Here is an 18,186-nt window from a genome sequence, read left to right as displayed (position 1 = left end):
CTTGGGCGAGTGGTCAGAATGCCTGCGACCGGAAATTTACGCCGGGGTACACGCGTCACTTCTGGCAACTTTATTGCTTGAAACTTTTGCCGATCACCACCAAATTCGACAGAGGCCTTCCTGAGACTCTGACGCGTCGAAGGAGGGGTTATTTTTTTTAAATCGACCGAGGATAGGCTGAGATCCAGCCACATACACACACATGAACTGAGAAAATCCTACAGATGACAGCCAAAACTGGCTCTGATGATGTTATGAATATGAATATGATTCCTATTATCTGTATTTGGATGTATTGAATCATATGAGTGATAAAGAAAGTGAAATATATAGTTATATAGTGTATAAAAGTACAATGTAAGAGCTGCAACAGCTGGTTCGAAAATGATGACCTCGCTTGACCGCTTTATACTAAAGCCTCTTATTCTTCACTTTATTCCACTTTATTCCACTTTAACCTTTATTTAATAACTACTGATCAGTTATACTATGACTTGGGAAAGTTTTAGGGAGCTAGCTGCATTATTTCAATAACCTTTTATCAATGAAAGTGCATTTTTTCCAGGCGAATCTGAATATTTTCAATTTGAGCTGTGTAATGTCTTATTTTACTATATTAACCAGCAACATATACACAATATTACCTATCTAAACTATCTCACAGGTGTTGTGATCTGATTATATCAACAAAAATTATTAAAATCGACCTTGTAGTTACAGAACTATGGTCAGTTTTGTAGGGCTATGCCATTTTCGCTCAGACACCTCAAAATCGGCTCCGAGATTAAGTTAACCTCTTAAAGACAGAGAGAGGAGTGTGTGCTGTGTGTATTCTGCTGCAGCGCATAGTTGTTGTGTAGTTGTGTGAGAGGCCATATTGTTAACGATATTAACCTCAGTGTCAATTGCCACCTGGCATTTCGCACACTTGTAAAATGAGACTGCTAAAAGCCATCCCGGCAAACACTATTCCGCCTTTAGATTAGAGGTGGTGATGATGACGTCATGGGGTTTAGAGCCTAACGTTAGCTTCTTACTTCTGGCTATTTGCATTTCAAAAATCATAAAAGTGGTGTTCATTTGTGAAGATTACCTCGCTGAACAAAACGTGCATTGTAAATGTTTGTTTGCCACACAGAGCTTATTTTCTGCAATAATCCAATGGAAAATTGCCATTAGCCTTTTCTCGAGGGTATCAGTGCGATGCTAACTTCCGGGGTTGGCCTACAAAAACATGTCCACCCTGCAGCGCTACGTCGCTCATAGCTTCAGGCTGGCTCACTTGCTGCACTGTGATCCGATTTATAGCCGCGGGTGTTCCCCCTATATATAACTGTGTCCAAGTTCAGTTTGGTTTATGCTCGGGCAACAAAGTCATGGCCGTAAATCCCGCTGAAGTAAATAATATGTAAATCCCTACGACAGGAAGATACAGGGTCGTTATTCCAAAATAAGAGCTGCAGCGTTTCACAAAACCATAGCTCGATTACATCGAAGACAATTTATAACATTTGAACACATAGCTGCATGGTGTTAAAAAATATATTGGACTTGGTAAACAAAGCACTTTCAGAGTCTGCACGGTTTGCAAATGGTCCAGGGCCTTCTTAAGAAAAAAAAAAACATCTCACAGCTAAGCCTTAAGACCTGTGGGAAACAGGGCCCAGGCAGGTGCAAAAGACCTGTCAATGCATGTAAATAAACTTCTGCTTACATGCTAATGTTTAACAGGCTGGCAGGTTTGTGGTGCTGTATGTGAAGAGGAAGAGAGAGGTGAAAAGATGTTTTCATAATGGCTTTCAGGGTGTTCCTGCAGACACTGAAATCCTGCGCTCGTAGTTTTCTCCGTATTCATGTAAAAATGGTCGAATCCAATCACGCTTTTGAAAAAGAGCAGTGACCTCGGTGCTGATTCTAGAGGTTATTCATTTGAAACTTGAGAGCTCTCTGGTCAGTTTTGGAGCGAGTCTAGGGGCAGTGGAGTTGGAGTGCAACTGTGAAATCCATCTTCCCTTATGTGGGTGTCTGTGAACCAAATAAATTAAACATAATGGAAAATCTATCAATATGCCATTTTCATGGATCAGCACCGTCTCCCAGAAATACCAAATAATTACAGCTTACTTTCAACAACTGCTGTTTATATATATATATATATATGTATATTTCTTTTCCTCTGTGTGTGTGTGTATGTGTGTGATCTTTGTATCTTTAAAAGGTGCATTGCCCGCAAGACGTTCCATATGTTAGCCACCAAACGGCTACTGGACCTGGTGATCGGTTCACCGCCGTCGAGCCTTAAGGTGCATGCTTTCGGGGCGAGGTGGTTTGGAAACACACCGACAGAAGCCGAGTTTGGTTTGAGAGGTTGAAGTAAGAACCTTATGACGCAAGACTTCTAAGAGGCATGAGAGTGGAGCTGGCAGTGTTGCCAGGAAGAGAAAGGTGCTGAGCGGTAGAGTGGCTGTTTAGGAGACAAGTTATCGTTAAGACCAACTCCATCAGGCGTTCCTTTTCTGTGTCTCGTGAATAAGGATGCTATTCAACCAATAATTATTGGGATATTTTACATAAATCTTAGATTCAGTGTATCATGTGGTGTTAAGATTTGTCACTAATTCTTTATACAACCGTAGAATAGAACATTGGTATATTTTTCTATAGAAGGCCATTGCACATGAATCATGCCTCCTTATGTATGTTTCTCAGCTGATTTCTAAAGCGATAAAGAGCTCAAACCTTAGATCACCTGGACAAATTATGGGCATCATCCCTCGAACACGCAGCGTTTTTAGTGCTTTAAAGTGCTGTTTTGAACCCACATCTCTGTGTGAGCTACAGAGACAGCAGATGATTGCATAAGCATGCACAATTTTAAAAAGAGGATGGGTGACTATTTACACTGAAAGTTCTTGCCTTGTTATTGAAAGACAATGCTTATCCATTGGTTGATTCAATCAGCTGTTTGCTTCAAGACTTCTTCTTGTCTCTCTTATGTGGAATCTTGATGGTGTCTTTAACTTCTTGTGGTTTTAAAGTTTGTTGTTTGTGCTTTTATGTGAATGTCTTGTATTTGTTTATGTGCACCCTCTATGCTGCAGTCTTGGCTAGGACTCCCTTGTAAAAGAGATTTTGAATCTCAATGGGACTCTCCAGGAGTATTAAAAAAAAACGATTGATTCTCCACACTACATGTCAAACGTGTTACATTAGCATGGAAGATTCTACCTTCAACATAGTGTACTCAACATAGTGTCAGCCAATCCGAAAGGCCTAAGACAAAATGAAAATTTGGATATTCGCCAATTTTTATGAATTCAAACTCTTCACACCATGGCCAATACTCATATTCCTGTTCAATGCATTCCGCAAAAAATGTAAGTTTCGCATTGTCACATTATCATCTATTCATAAGTGCTTTTTACTATAATCAACCCTTATTCGACTCTGCTCTGGAGATGGGCTTGTTATCCCAAAAGTAGAAAAGTTAAAAATGTGGTCTTATTTCCCTCGAAGCCTGTAATTGGTGTGAATGCTGGGCTTCATTGCACTGATTTCCATCATTCATGACTGGACGGAATCATATGTGCTGTATGTGTTCATTATTAAATAATAGATGGCCTAATGGTCAGTTTATTATGGCCAGGTTATAACACCTCCAGGGCTCTGTTAGGTTTCTAAAGGAAAGACACTGAGCTCATATTCCTCCATTTCTGGTGACACCATAAGACTGCAGGATTCCTCTCTTACGACACGCAGTCCTTGGCTCTGAATTTTTTTTAATGAATTTAAAAAAAGATGGATGCCATCATTTCCAAAATTCACAAAATGTTTTTATGTCACTAAATATTCTGATTAAATCCATATTTGTTAGAGTCTTCATCAACATTTTCAAAGTACTGTTTGCTTTCCAGCTTGCTTGCTGACACGCAGCAGAGTTCAACCTCTACACTTGTCTTTATGTTTGTTGTCTTCATAATCTTTTGTTTGTCAAAGAGGACACTAATTTGCAAGATCAATACATTGACGTCCGGGAACATCTATTGATCGCGTGAGCAATGGTCTTTTTTTTTTGTTTGTTGATTCAGCATTCAGAAATCTGTAGGATTCAAAACAGCTACAGAAAAAAAAAAACACAGCGAAACACATATTCATAGAGATAAATAGGCTAAAATGTTTAAATTGCCGTGTGATTCATTTGCATGAATTGTTCACGTTTGGTCTGAAAAGACCTTGAGTCAGTATGGAACTTCCCTTTAGTCTTCTCAGCTGGTGTCTGTCCACCGTGCCTATAACGTTGCACATCGTCCTCGCTCTACAGCTCCCTCAGTGCCTGTGCACTTATCTGGATCATTTGATATCACATCTCCAAAAGACCTGGTTGATTAGAGGTTTGATTATCATCATGCCGGAGTGGCCCCCTTGGAGCTCACTGATAGCTGTCTGATCCCCGAGTGCTATCTGCTCACAACATGGTTCAGATGCGTTGTGCCTGCATGCTTCAGCGATTGCAGGCTTGACCCAACGAGAGCGTTCTCTGAGGCTGTGTGAGGCTATCGGCAGCACCAATTACTTAAAACACAACACCAAGGCTGCAATGCCAGAATCGATAAGACGAAGACGAGATCAAAACCCTCTTCTTTTGCCCCTTATCAGACGGCTACTGGGTGCTGGAGTGATTTGTAGCGTGTGTGTAAGGCTGACCCTCATATGGCGTAAAGTTATTTTCATGCACCCTGTGAAGTTATAAGATTAGAGCATAGCATTACAATCCACATTTTCTTAAGTGCTATAAGAAAAAAAATCCCATCCAAAGCAGAATTTTATAACGCAGCCTGATGAAAACTGTGTTTGAACAGTAGGAGAAAAAACTTCACACGTACAGACCGCATCAAGGCAGCACAGTTAACATATTCAGGTAGCGATTGTACCGTGTTTCTTGAGCGCTGCCGCCTCATCATCCGAGCCCCTGATCCCTGTGTTGTTGTTTAGTTTTGGGAGGAGGGAAAGACCAATGCTGCTGTAATTATTCTGCTGTTTGAGGAATATTTGCCCTGACATTTTGTATTCCCTTTGCAAGCCAGGGAGATTGGAACAAAAGCAGGCATTATGGCTCGCCGTGTGGCAGGCCTATTGCTTTGGATGGATGTCTTGTTTTTTATTTTTACAGAGCTGGATTGTACGTTGTGATCATTGCCGAGTTGCATTTGCCATAGTGTTGTGTTCATGTCCATATTTATGTCCCTTTTTTTTCAGCTGTGTGCAATCATGCAGAAAAAGCTCTGGAAGTGTCGGAATTCTTCTTTCAGTAGCTGCACAGCTAAATGTGTGTACAGCGTCTATATGAATTCAGCTAGTTTAAGTAGCAGACTGACTAATAAACACAGCAGAGAGTCCCTGCATGATGCACAGGTGACATGGTCCTTACATCCATAAAGGGGAGGTCTTCAGTGTTACAGTCAAATCAAAGGGCCTTGGGCTGGATTCAGATAGAATCTTATCTTACCAGTATGAGTCCTCCTAAATGGAGTAAAAATATCCTCTCCTTGAGTGTTTTATTTACACTAAGCTGCAGAGAGCAAATTTTACTGAGGAACTGAGAAAACTCCCAAAGGTGCGTTCACACCAAACGCGGCGTGAATTATTCACGCGAGTAGATTACATACAAAGTCTATGCACAGACGCGATGAGACTGGAGTGACACAAATTGCCAAAACGCCCCAAATGCCTGAGTTGAAATGTTTCAACTTCGGCGAAAAATGGCGTGACGCTGTGGTGCGATAGCCTATCAGCATTGAGATGTTTCTCCTGTCATTCCTGACATCCTGCCATTGTTGAATCAGGAAACAAATACTGTAGCCTACTGTGTTCACCCAGAGCTCTATGATACCTCATATCAGTAGAGACCGGACCAAACTATGTGTATAAATGTGTGTGTGTGTGTGTGTGTGTGTGTGTGTGTAAACCTTGCGGAGAGAACTAACTAAACATGAATTCAGACTTTTTACAAATCGGCGTCATTAGGTAGTTATTTCGGAGTCCCTTTTTATCGGTTTATTGCCGTTAAATCACAGCCAAATCTGTTTATTTGGGGTTCATACAGCTGTTGTAAACCAGCCGACGTGTGGCTGGCTAGACACAGTGAATACAGCTCGATAAAATCCACGGAGCTCCTTCGGACTATGACTATTAACCCAGACAAGACGCCGTTTAGTTTCCCGGGATATCTGTGACTTCCACAACACATACTAAGCAGAAATATAGGATATTTTTCCATGGTTGATGACGGACATTTGAACGGCTTCCAGGGCGATAAGCCACGCCCCCTCTCCTGCGCAATTCACGCGAATTAACACAAATAGTCCCCGGCGAGACCGGTTTGGTGTGAACACGGCATAAGACAAGGTAAGATGTTGTTCAGCTCAAATTATTGATACATTTATTTAGCTGAATTTCAGGAGCAGGACCACGCCTCAGCCACTCGCCCACTTCCGGCCACACTCCTACAAATACCTACCCTCAGCTAATAAGCCTCAGCTGGCTCGTGCTTTCTGCACTCGCAACCGGAACGCCACGCAGAGAAAACAAAAAACCTTACCTCGCCTAAAACATGGACCTGCCGTCCATCAGGCCATCCGACGACGACGACGACCAGTTCGCCTCCCCAGAGGCCACCCGTACAGCCCAGGGAAGCACTCGACCTGCCACCCACGAGACGCCGCCAACCGCCATCGAGAGAGTCCAGGCAGCCAAACCCGCCGATCTCCACCTCGCCGACCAGCTGCATCCACCCGCCAGAATCCGACAATAGGAAGATTCAGACCCACGGTCATCCTCCTATAACTCACATCTCGGTGGCAGAGGGAGACCCCTCACCTCCAGACGTAGACAACGGAAACGTAAATCCAGCTCTCTCCTTCTTTGCTCGCTCCAGACCCAGCTCGGGAACGAGCCTCCGACGACTCCGGCTACCCGGCACGCCGCGCTCAAAGACGCCGCCACCCCTCCGCGCTACAGCCAGGTCCCCCATCGAAAACGCACCAGCCGAGACCTCCAACTGGACCATATTCCGCCTGCTAAGAGCATGGAAGCAACAAAGCAAACCGTGCCAACTCCTCACAACTTTCCTAAAGTCACGTCAGGCTAAAAAACACAAACGTACCTACATCCAAAACACACCGGCGTAACGCCAACGACCGTGCCACCAAGCATCCCGAAGCTCCACCCTCCAACCCACAAAGTTCCGGGTTGCCAGGGTGCAGCGCATCACCTCTCATCCCCCTCCACTACCTCAGGCAAACTCTACTTTCCATAGCGGCAACGAGATACCGACTCTCTCTTCCTCCCTTTAAATTTCTACAGTATTCCATCCCACCTCCTGGCCGGATTCACCCGTCCGTCTCTTCGCGTTCCCTTACCTTTTTTTTTTTTCAGGGCCCTGTCCCAGTTTCCCCGACACCACCCTTCTTCTGCCTATACCCAGGCACCGGGTTGCCAGGTCTTCTTTCCTCTCTAAGCTGTCCCCCTCTCTAAGCACGCAACGCAGCAACGGCACGCAGCAAGCAACAACGCATCGCAACAACGCATCACAACAATGGAACGCAACAACGTAGCAATGGAACAACGCAGCCACGCAGCAAGCAACGAATCGCAGCAAGCAACGAATCGCAGCAAGCAACGAATCGCAGCAAGCAACGAATCGCAGCAAGCAATGACTCATCGCAGCAAGCAACAACGCATCGCGACAACGGAACGCAGCCACGGAAAGCAACAACGCAGCCACGGAACGCAGCAACGCACCAACGCAGCCACGCCACAGCCACGGATCGCAGCAAGCAGCAACGGATCGCAGCAAGCAATAACGGAACGCAGCAATGCAACGCAGCCACGGAATGACGCAGCCACGGAACAGCGCAACAACGTATCGCAGCAGCGACGCAAAGCAACGATGCAGCAAGCAACAACGCAGCCACGTAACAGCGTAACGTAACACAGCAACAACGTATCACAGCAACAACGTATCACAACAACGCAGCGCAAATGCAGCCACGCAACAACGGAACGTAATGCAACAATGGAACGGAACGCAGCAACAGAACGCAGCAACGCATCGCAGCAAGCAACAACGGAACGCAGCGAAGCAACAACGGAATGCAACGCAACAACGGAACGCAACAACGGTACGCAGCAACGCAACAACGGAACGTAAAGCAACAATGGAACGCAGGACGCCAGCGCCCTCCCGGCCGGCTACTTCCAGCAGCCACAGCATGTCTCCTTAGCCGAGGCACCTGGCACCGAGATGCCAGTGCCCCCCGCTGCCTACTTTCAGAAAACACAGCAAGTTGCCGTAACCGGGACACCTGGCACCGGGATGCCAGTGCCCCCACCCCGTCCACTTCCAGCGATGGACCCATCGATCATCGGTCAACACAACGATGCCGCTCCCTCTGCCGTCTTTGGGGGGTTTCCACGACAGAAGACGTTTTGCCGTAGACCAGCCTCGGATCTTGCAAGCAGATGCCAAGTCATTTCCCCTCATGCTACGAAATGTGACCAATAGTAGCCGCAGCCATTACGTGGGGCCACGGATGGCCCAGCAAGTCCATCTCTTAAACTCCTGACAACCTAGCAGTCGCTTACCCAATCATCAAATGACACTGCGACACCCGTCCGTCAAGGGCGCATTCTCGATGCAGCTCATGTCTGGGCCACCGCAACGCCATGGCTTTCTCGGTTCTCATTCCAAAAGTTCAGAAGATCCGCCCTCCTGCAGACACCCATCCAACATCGGTTCGGCCATATCCAACGCCGTCTTTAAACCCATAAATCCTTACTTGATTTTCGACCAGCAGAACTCCACTGTCGATAACCCGTCTTCCCACGCCTACCAACTTTACACTCGCCAGCTCAAACGACCAGCGCACGGGCAGGCAACCTGCTCCTCAGGGGGACTTATTTTGGGGATCTGCAAGGCCCGGGAGCCGCAGTGGATCCTCAGCTAAGCCTCCCCCAAACCGCTACGGGCTAAATCTCCATCAACACTCCAAATAATCTACGAAGGTTTGCCCTCGGCTGAGGCGGGGTCCTAAGCTAGTGAATCAGTTTTTTGGCATGTCCACATTGTATCCAGATTTATTTTAGAAAGTCTGGATAGCCAAAAAAAAACACACACAAATCGGATTTGAATCACATCCGGAGGTGATTTGAAATGCGACTCCAATCTGATTTCCACAGATACGTCTCAGTATGGGCGCTCAACCTCAACTTAACCGCTACTAGCATAAGTCTATGGAGGAAAACATGGAGAACAGTCCGTAGACAGACGCTAAAATACACTGTCTGCTGGCGCTTTCATTTTCACTCTGCTTTTACTCTCTGCGTCTTCCCCCTCTAACATCGCAGTGTTTACCAGCATCCTCCATCACTGAGTTTCTCTGGTGTGACGGAGGAGTTCTGCACCGCGACTTGACAGTGCGATTGATTGATTCGAGGGTGAACTCATCGGTCCCACATCCCTCACCAAAACCAGTCACAACTTCTGCCTCACCATCGACAACTCCACTCTGTCTCCCTCCCCACACATCCGCAACCTCGGAGTCATGTTCGACAGCAACCTCTCCTTTGAACACCACGTCAAACAAATCACCAGAACTGCCTTTTTCCACTTAAAAAAACATAGCCCGTCTCCGCCCATCACTCTCCTCATCTGCTGCTGAAACTCTGATCCACGCCTTCATCACCTCAAGAATTGACTACTGCAACAGCATTCTCCACGGCACATCATCCAAAATCCTAAATAAACTCCAGTACATCCAAAACTCTGCTGCTCGCCTGCTCACCCACACCCGCTCCCGTGACCACATCACCCCTGTTCTCCAGAACCTCCACTGGCTCCCCATCCCACAACGGATCCAATACAAAATCCTTCTCCTTACTCATAAAGCCCTCTACAATCAGGCCCCCTCCTACCTCACCGACCTGCTTCACCACCACACTCCATCCCGTCGGCTCGGCTCCTCTGATGCCAACCTCCTGTCTCTTCCACTCAGGACCAAGCACCAGACATGGGGTGACAGAGCCTTCTCCATATCTGCCCCCTCCCTCTGGAACTCTCTCCCCAAACACATCCGAGACTGCGCTGACCTTTGCACATTCAAATCTCAAATCAAAACCCACCTGTTCAAAACTGCTTTTAAAGTGTGACCACTATTGTGTATTTTATGTTTTTAGTGTATTGCTTTTATACGTATATGATGATTTTAATGTAAAGTGTCTTTGAGTTTTATGAAAAGCGCTATATAAATAAAATGTATTATTATTATTATTATTATTATTATTATTAACTCCTACGTTAACACAGCAAACCCATGCTGATAGGTTGGTGACACACAAATCCGATCTGATCACTTGCAAATAACAGTGCGGACAGTCCGTCTTAAAGATCTGATCAACTCAGATTTTGCGAACTTAGCCTAAGAGATGGGCCCCATTGCTACGGATGACAATGCTTTTCATCAATGGACTGACTCACCTTAAGTGTTTTTCCAATGTTTGGAAAAATTTCCAATTTTTCTTTTTTTAAATGCTTATTTTCATTTGTGCATTAAAAAACGTTTGAAACAGAAATATATTAGGGAAAAGAAAGGTAAAACATACAGGATCAAATTATTCTTCATTTTCATGAATTCACACGGAAGTATTCACAAATATATTTTGTGATCTATATATATACATACGACTGCAAAAAAGTTTTTTCAATGCACACAAAAATAGCTATCGGTATATAAAAATTGAAACTAAATCAACACATAAGAAAAATGCACCATGAGATGTCACGCCTTTGAAGATTACTACTTTAAACATGTCCACCACTCTTCTTATTCTAGCAGAACTGTGTTGGCTCGCTGCGCACTTTGTTGCCTGTTCTGGTTTGTACATATGAAAAAAACAAGCATCTTGGAAAAGGAAATACTAGCAGAGAATTGTGTTGTGTTTCAAGAAAAGAGCCTTGAAGAGAGTGGGATGTCTGTCGCATAATTAATTCATTGGAGTGGAGGAACCAAACAGTCTGTGAGGATAATGTGACAAGCTGAGACAAGGACAGAGTCGACCTGTGTCGTGTCCTGGGCTCTGTTGTTGTGGCCTGTAATTATACAGAATAGGACATACACAAGCGATTTAACCCTAACTTGAGAGGAGCCAAAGCTAAATAATCAAGTAATTGCTCCATTTGAATGCTATTTAGTTGTGGTTTGTCATTCTCAAATGGCTCAAGGTAAAAGAAAATTAAATTAAAAAAAACATTTAATCTGTTATTTTGGAAATAAACAGCTCTGTGAAAAGTTCACTCACATTGTAGACTAAGTCCTCACGGTCGGAACAAACTCAATACTGATGCACCTCTAATCCCACCGAGGTGAGCCTCTCCGGTTCAAAACCGCAAACTGACCTGATTTTGAAGGATTTCGGGTGAGCCAATCAAGTGCATGTCCAGCTGTGATGGATTTTCCAGAGTCGATCAGAAGTAGCCTGGAGGAAAAGGTGTAAGTTCTTTAAAGTCCTTAAATTTAACCTTGTGTCAAATATTTATAGAGTATACTCATGCCAGTTGTAAAGAAACCATCATATTTACAGCTTGGTGCCGAGTGCAATCTCTCAGCATTAGATTCAAATTTAGAAATATGGAAAGCTCAAATATAAACCTCTGATTTATCAATCCTAAAACCTAAAGTTTGAGTCAGTGTGCTGCAGCAGTTTTGCTTTTTTTGGTACATTTTGGGACTGACCAAACATTAGATGGATTTACTGTATCTGTGCTAGCTTAAGTGCAATACCGCTAACGGCTGCTGGATGATGTCTTAAACTGTTAAAACATGTAAAAACTCTTGTGAGACTCGCTGCCCGACGACCTATCCTCCCCTTAAAGGAGCATAACACGAGACTGGGAGCATTTTGATTCCTGTCAACATGGTGGCTAAACCAACGGAGTTAGCCAGTGGGGGCACGCTCACATGCAACGTATCCTCACACAAAATGTTACTCATTGTTTTCTATGTTTCTCTACAAAAGCAAGCGACACGCATACAGTCTTTTCAAAATAAACTTCTGTCTTCACAGGAAACAACTTAGTTGGGTTTAAGCAACAAAACTACTTGTTAAAGTTTAGGAATAGGTCGTGAAATACTCAGTTAGGTTAAGGCAACCAAACTACTCAGTTAAGAAAAGATTGTCTTTTGGTTTAAAATGATTATGGAAATGCTGTTACTGAAGTACGGAAGTTACGTGACAAATACAGTAAATCAACGTTGACTTGTCATGTAACATGGGTAACGAACTCGCTGTTTGTTGGACCCTTCCTCCTACCCTCCTGACCCTGTGTGGGCTTCTGTGGTCTATGTACTTCCTCGAGTATGTGGATACCATATGAATCTATAAATTACAGTGCATTATTTTTCTCACGTATAGCTCTATGATATACGGTATATTGCTACTTCAACTATTCGAGATCAATGGGTCTTGACAGGACAGTTTAAACTTACTGCACTGGATTCCATTCACTTGTTAATTTTGTGTCCGCTAATGTGTGGCTTGGTAAAAGAGGAGCCGTGACACATGGGAGGAAATTTTCTTGTCAACAGCTATGTATCACCAGTTATATTCCCATGTCTTCCTGTACAAAACGGTATCAGTCTTGCCACCACTAAAGACTGCCTTAGCCATGACTTCATGGTGAATATGCATGTTTTTATTCAACTATTTGTTTTCCGCACACCCCAAAATTAGAGCACAAAATCCAATGAAAAGACAAAAACCAACATGAATTGATTCTACTAACGCGTATGGTCAGTGTATGTTAACCCTGATATGTTTCATTCCTCTGTGCCATAGCAGATGAGGGCTTATCCTACAAAATATCACTGAAAGAGAAACAAAAGGACCACAAAGAGATCTCAAATGATAAAAAAAACAGTCGCAAAACAACGAGAGACACAAACACGTAAACTGTCCATAAAGACACACAAAACCACAGGAAACAGCAAAGAGACGCAAAACGACTGGAAAGAGTCAGAAAATGATTAAAAACTCCAGAATGATCACAGGTAAAACAGCTGCAAAGGAACCTAAAAAGACAAAAAAAAACTGTAAAGAAACAGCAAATGACCGCAAAGAGAAGTAAAATTACACAATTATCACAGACTTAAAATGTCACAAAGGGAATGGACCCAAAATGACACGAAAAGACACCATAAACGATCGCAAAGAGGTGTAAAATGATACAAAATGACAGAGAAGCAAAATGTTACAAAACAGATGGATTGTTACATGCATAGTGTCTTTTAAAAATTAACGTATTTACAGGAAGTTAGGTTGAGGCAACAAAACCACTTAACTAGATCTAGGAAAAGAACACGGTTGGCGAACGAGACTGCCGAGTGACAAACGACTCAAGTGACAAATAACTGATGTGACTAAATGTCAACGCTCACTTTAACACTTTAAGCTTTGCTCGGGACACAAACAGCAGTCTCCTTTATGAAAGTCCTGTGTTTGTTAGACCCATCCACCTCTGCTCTCATCTGGCTCTTTATACTACGTAGTTTCTTTTGAACGTTTAATAATGAGGCAGGTGGGTATGCACTGGAGTTGGTTGAAAGCCCAATGCATCCGTCAGACGGTATTTCACAAGTTAGGAATGAGAGCGGGGAAAAGGACTGCAAAGAGATTGAAGGTGATCAGAAAGAGACTTACAGTGACACAATATGACCAAAGACCCAAAACGTTCCAAAACAACCAGAGACAAAAAAAACTCCATAAAGAGACAAATGACGACGCCAAACGACGCATGAATGAATGGGCTTGGGGCTGACTACCCAAGAGAGTGTAAAGGAGTAGAAAAGTACTGACAGACATGTCATGTTTGTGAACATGTTTTATTAGTTCCAAAAGTTTGGTTATTACTACAAAATTCCAGCAGACTATCAACATCATCAGCAGTGATCCAGGACACACATGAAATGCACACGGACAGGCCGTCCTTACACCAGACACACAGTACTCTATTCTCAGGATGCTCTCTTTACTAATATTCAAACTACGCAGAGTTGCAGCTCAGTCTGGTGGCTGCAGTGTTCCATCATTGTGCACTCCATGGGGGACGAAATGAATAATTAATTAGTTCTTTACACTGATCAAAATATACCCGATCAGAGAGACCACGTTAAATCAATTAAGAGGAGTTTTAATAAAAGCAGCGGAGGAAATGAATCGTTCTTAATTCATACACAAGACTGCTTGATTGAAATTAGGAATTAGAAATGGTGTTATTGTTATATCGGCTTTGCATTACTATGATTATCTTAGTTAATTTAAAATGAATGGAATATTAGATTCGATTTATTTAAAGATTGCATTTACCTGCAGGCGAAACCTAATGATATTTCTAACTAGATGCAGAGACTTCTGCTTTGACTGAAAGTTCTCTGAGTGTGGGAACAACATCTGCAACACCCGAACTTATTGAAGGTTAAAAAACTGCCTTCATTCTTCAATCCCATTTTTGGCTATCAAGCCTGCGAGGTCCCCGTTGCGAAGGGGAGCGCTTGCACGTCTCTGCAGCGTCCACTAACAGACAGACGAGGGGAGGTAAAATCACCTTCAAGCCGCTCTGAAGTCTCCCCTCGTCCCTGCAGCCGTGAATCACTCCTCATATATATCCACCACCTGACATGCAGGAAAATCTCTCCCCTACCCAAAGCGAGCCGACTCCCCTCCCTCCCCCTGCTCATGTTTCACAGCAAATGCCCCGCGGTTGTGATGCATGGGGGTGGGGGGTGTTGAAGCGAAGCCGTTCAAGTGTGTATGATATGCAACATCAAACCGGCCTCACAAAGACGGCAAAGTTGCGCTGTGATCCTCTGTCGGGCTTTCCTCTGGTATGGTTAAGTGATCACAGGGGTGAGGGCTTTAGGAGCCGCGCTACATGACGCGATGTGTTCGTCTCACATGTTGGGAGCCGTGTAGCCGCTAGAAACGGGAATCAGACAGACGGAATGTTTGTTGACAGCAGGATGAAATCAAGCCTCCATCTTGAGAGGGAAAAGTCCACCCACATGCTGTTATTCTGTTCTGGTAGGGATGCACCAATAAGACTTGCGAAACCAAGTAGAAGTATTTACATTTGTGTAGTTGAACATACAACATGAGTACTTAATTGTACTATAACAGTGCTAACAATGACTTTGTAAACATGTTTTACTTTCTGACCGTTATCATGCATAATGAAGGAAGCCTCAGCAACATCACGACAAGTATGATATGAAATAGGTCTCATATCTCAAATTACTTTGCAGCCATAATATTTGACAGATATGTTCATATTGTCACAGTGTGTTTCCCGAGACGTTTTCCCTGCGTGTAGGGAACATTAAAACAACATTCTCAGCATCATTATTGCATGTCCCTGTGCAGTGTGTACAAGACGCTGCACTGTTATAGCCTGTACAATTTAATTGATTTTTTTCATCATTTTTGTGTGTGGGTGTGTGTATATATATATACATATATATATATAATAACCCTGGTATGCTACCTAAGTTACCTGCCTATACAGATATAAATAGATACAGATGTGTGCTATTTCCTGCAATTTTGTTTCAACACAATGTTGTAAAACAGTAAAGTCACGCTTTCCTAGGTGTAGTCCTGTTCCCTTCTCAAAGTCAGCATAGGAAGCTTCCTAAATTAGCCTCAAGTGTTTCCAGTCCTAGGTTAACTCAGCACAAGGACTGTACATGCTGTGCGATTTCTCTTTCCTTCAACCCACCACACCAACGTTTGACTATTCTTTCCCTCCGTTTCCCAGAGGTCCCTCCTAAAACCCACAGAGACCTCATCTAGACTTGTTGCGTCCAGTCACAGTTACTTTAGAGTGATCCCGCTCCCCCTAAGCCCTCGGCCACATGCGCTGAGCCTGGATTTCTGCGACTCCTAGCGAGTGAAACTCAGCGAGGGCGAGCCGCCGCTCATCCATCTGAAATGGAGTCGACCAAAGTGCAGGCTTAAAAATGCAGGGGCTATCTCAGAGGGCACTGCGAGTCAAGTCACCAGCCAGAGAGAACAAGAAGGAGAGGACGAGGGAAAATATCTCATAGAGCGTTATAATCTGAAGGAGTGGATGTCCTAAATGTATTTTAAATTATGTTCAAAGAAATTTAAAATGAACTCCAGAGGAACAAGTACATATTGTTTGTTGGGGAATTTTAAACTGAGTTAATATGCATTGAGCATCAGGGTTTTGGTTTAGTTTGTTTCCTGTTTTATTTAGAATGTCCGTTACTCTTGTGTCCCATGTTCACTTCACTCCTTGATATGTTTCATGAATGACATGCAGTATATCAGGCTGTGGATGCAAACACAAAGCTTGATTGTGGGATCAATCAGTACAGTAGTCTTATGAGCTGAATATACATTAAAGCTGCCCCAACAAAATATATCAACAACAATGAAGAATTTTTTTCTGAGGGGAGATGGGTCATGGTCGTGTCCATAACGCAACAAATGTTGAGGATGACCCATTTTCACTCCTGCCATCCACAAAGAGAACATTGTCTGATCATACCATGTTTAAGGTACATATCATACATAGGCAGGAATTTGGTGTAAACAGCTTTAATAATGTGGAAACCTTTTTTTTGTTTCTGTGCTGGACAAGAGTTCAGGAATGACGGTTTCGCTGACAAATCTGCTACATTAGAATCTAAAGACCATAATAATCTGGGCTGCTCTAATTGCAAATCAACAATGGCAACTAAATGTGCTCATCAATACTCTGAATTGAATATCAGATCAACAGAAGAACATTTACTCAATTATTTTTCGATTTGCTTCGGGAACAGCAGGATAAACAAGATGGGCATATATTATTATGGAACGGTACTTTATTTGATCTACGCCTGGTCACTGCTCTCCTTTCTTAACTTCTCTCTCAGTTCCGCCCGTTTCCTCCACTGAAATATGAAAGTACAAAAGTATTACAAGTTCTGATTGTAAACTTATGAAATGCACATCTAGTTCCCTGACCTCTGCTCCCCCTTTACTCCTCTGTGGTTCGCTCCTTTCTTCTCAAGACATGTTCATATCTGGTCCCTCAAATTTTGACATCTCACTTCCTGTTCCCTCCTTCATTCTTTTCCTCCCTTTCTCTTTCACTCCTCCCTTTCTACTTCCTCTTCCTCACTCCTCATATCCTGACTTCCACCTCCTCTTCTCTTAGCACTTCTCTCCTCCTGTGGAGCTGGAGCAGCGACAATAAGTTTTGCCATTGAAAAAGGAAACATTGGCACTGTTACACTGTCAAAGAAACGGGCTTTAAAATGTTTAGCATTGTGTTTCAGATTTTTTCTTCATGTCACTCTTTTTTAAGTGCCATTTGTTTTTGTTTTTTATGCCAACATTTTTCTTTTTCCAATCTTATTCTTTGTAGTTTCCACTTTCTGTCACGGTTTTTGGCGAGCAGATTATATGTAAATCATGCTCTCCTCTCCCCATCCACGCCAAATCAGCGACAGAAACAGGGTTCAACATCAACGTTATTTTTCATTTGCCAGTTTGGGAAAGTAGGTCAGAAATCTACTTGCCCCTATTTTATTTGCCCGACGTGACTCACAAAACTAATCAGGTGACGAAATGTCAACGTTGACTTTTCTTTCACACGGCACACGTCTGCACCTGCTGCCATTTCTTTGTGACAGCTTTTTCTCCTGCTCCACACGTTTATTTTCTGTCCTTTCCTATACTCTCTCTCGCTCATTTTCACCCTTTCCTCCTTTCCTTGTCTCTCCTACGTACGTACTCCTCTCTCCTCCTTTTTTTCACTCTCTCCTTCATTTATTTCTCCTCTGCATCCTTCTATCATTGGAAACTGACAAGTAACTAGCTCATGATATGTAAGCATCTCCTTTCTGTGCACTCCTTCCTCCTTTCCTCTTACTCTCTTACATTTCTTCTGTTCTCCCCCTTTTACCAGCCGTCCCTCCATTCCCTTTCTCTCATCTCCTCTCAATCTTTTCCCTCTTGATGTGTGAGGTCGGGGAGGTTTTTCTCCTTTTCCGGCTGCAACATAAGGCTTTACCAACGCGGTTTCAATCGAGTGAATCTGTGAAAAATGTTGTGTATCCGGATTGT

This window comes from Anarhichas minor, unplaced genomic scaffold (genome assembly GCF_050575085.1).
Source record: "Anarhichas minor isolate MPS153535 unplaced genomic scaffold, ASM5057508v1 ptg000025l, whole genome shotgun sequence".
In the NCBI taxonomy this organism is placed as follows: domain Eukaryota; kingdom Metazoa; phylum Chordata; class Actinopteri; order Perciformes; family Anarhichadidae; genus Anarhichas; species Anarhichas minor.
The sequence above is the reverse complement of the archived record's forward strand: the minus strand, read 5'-3'. Positions refer to the sequence as shown.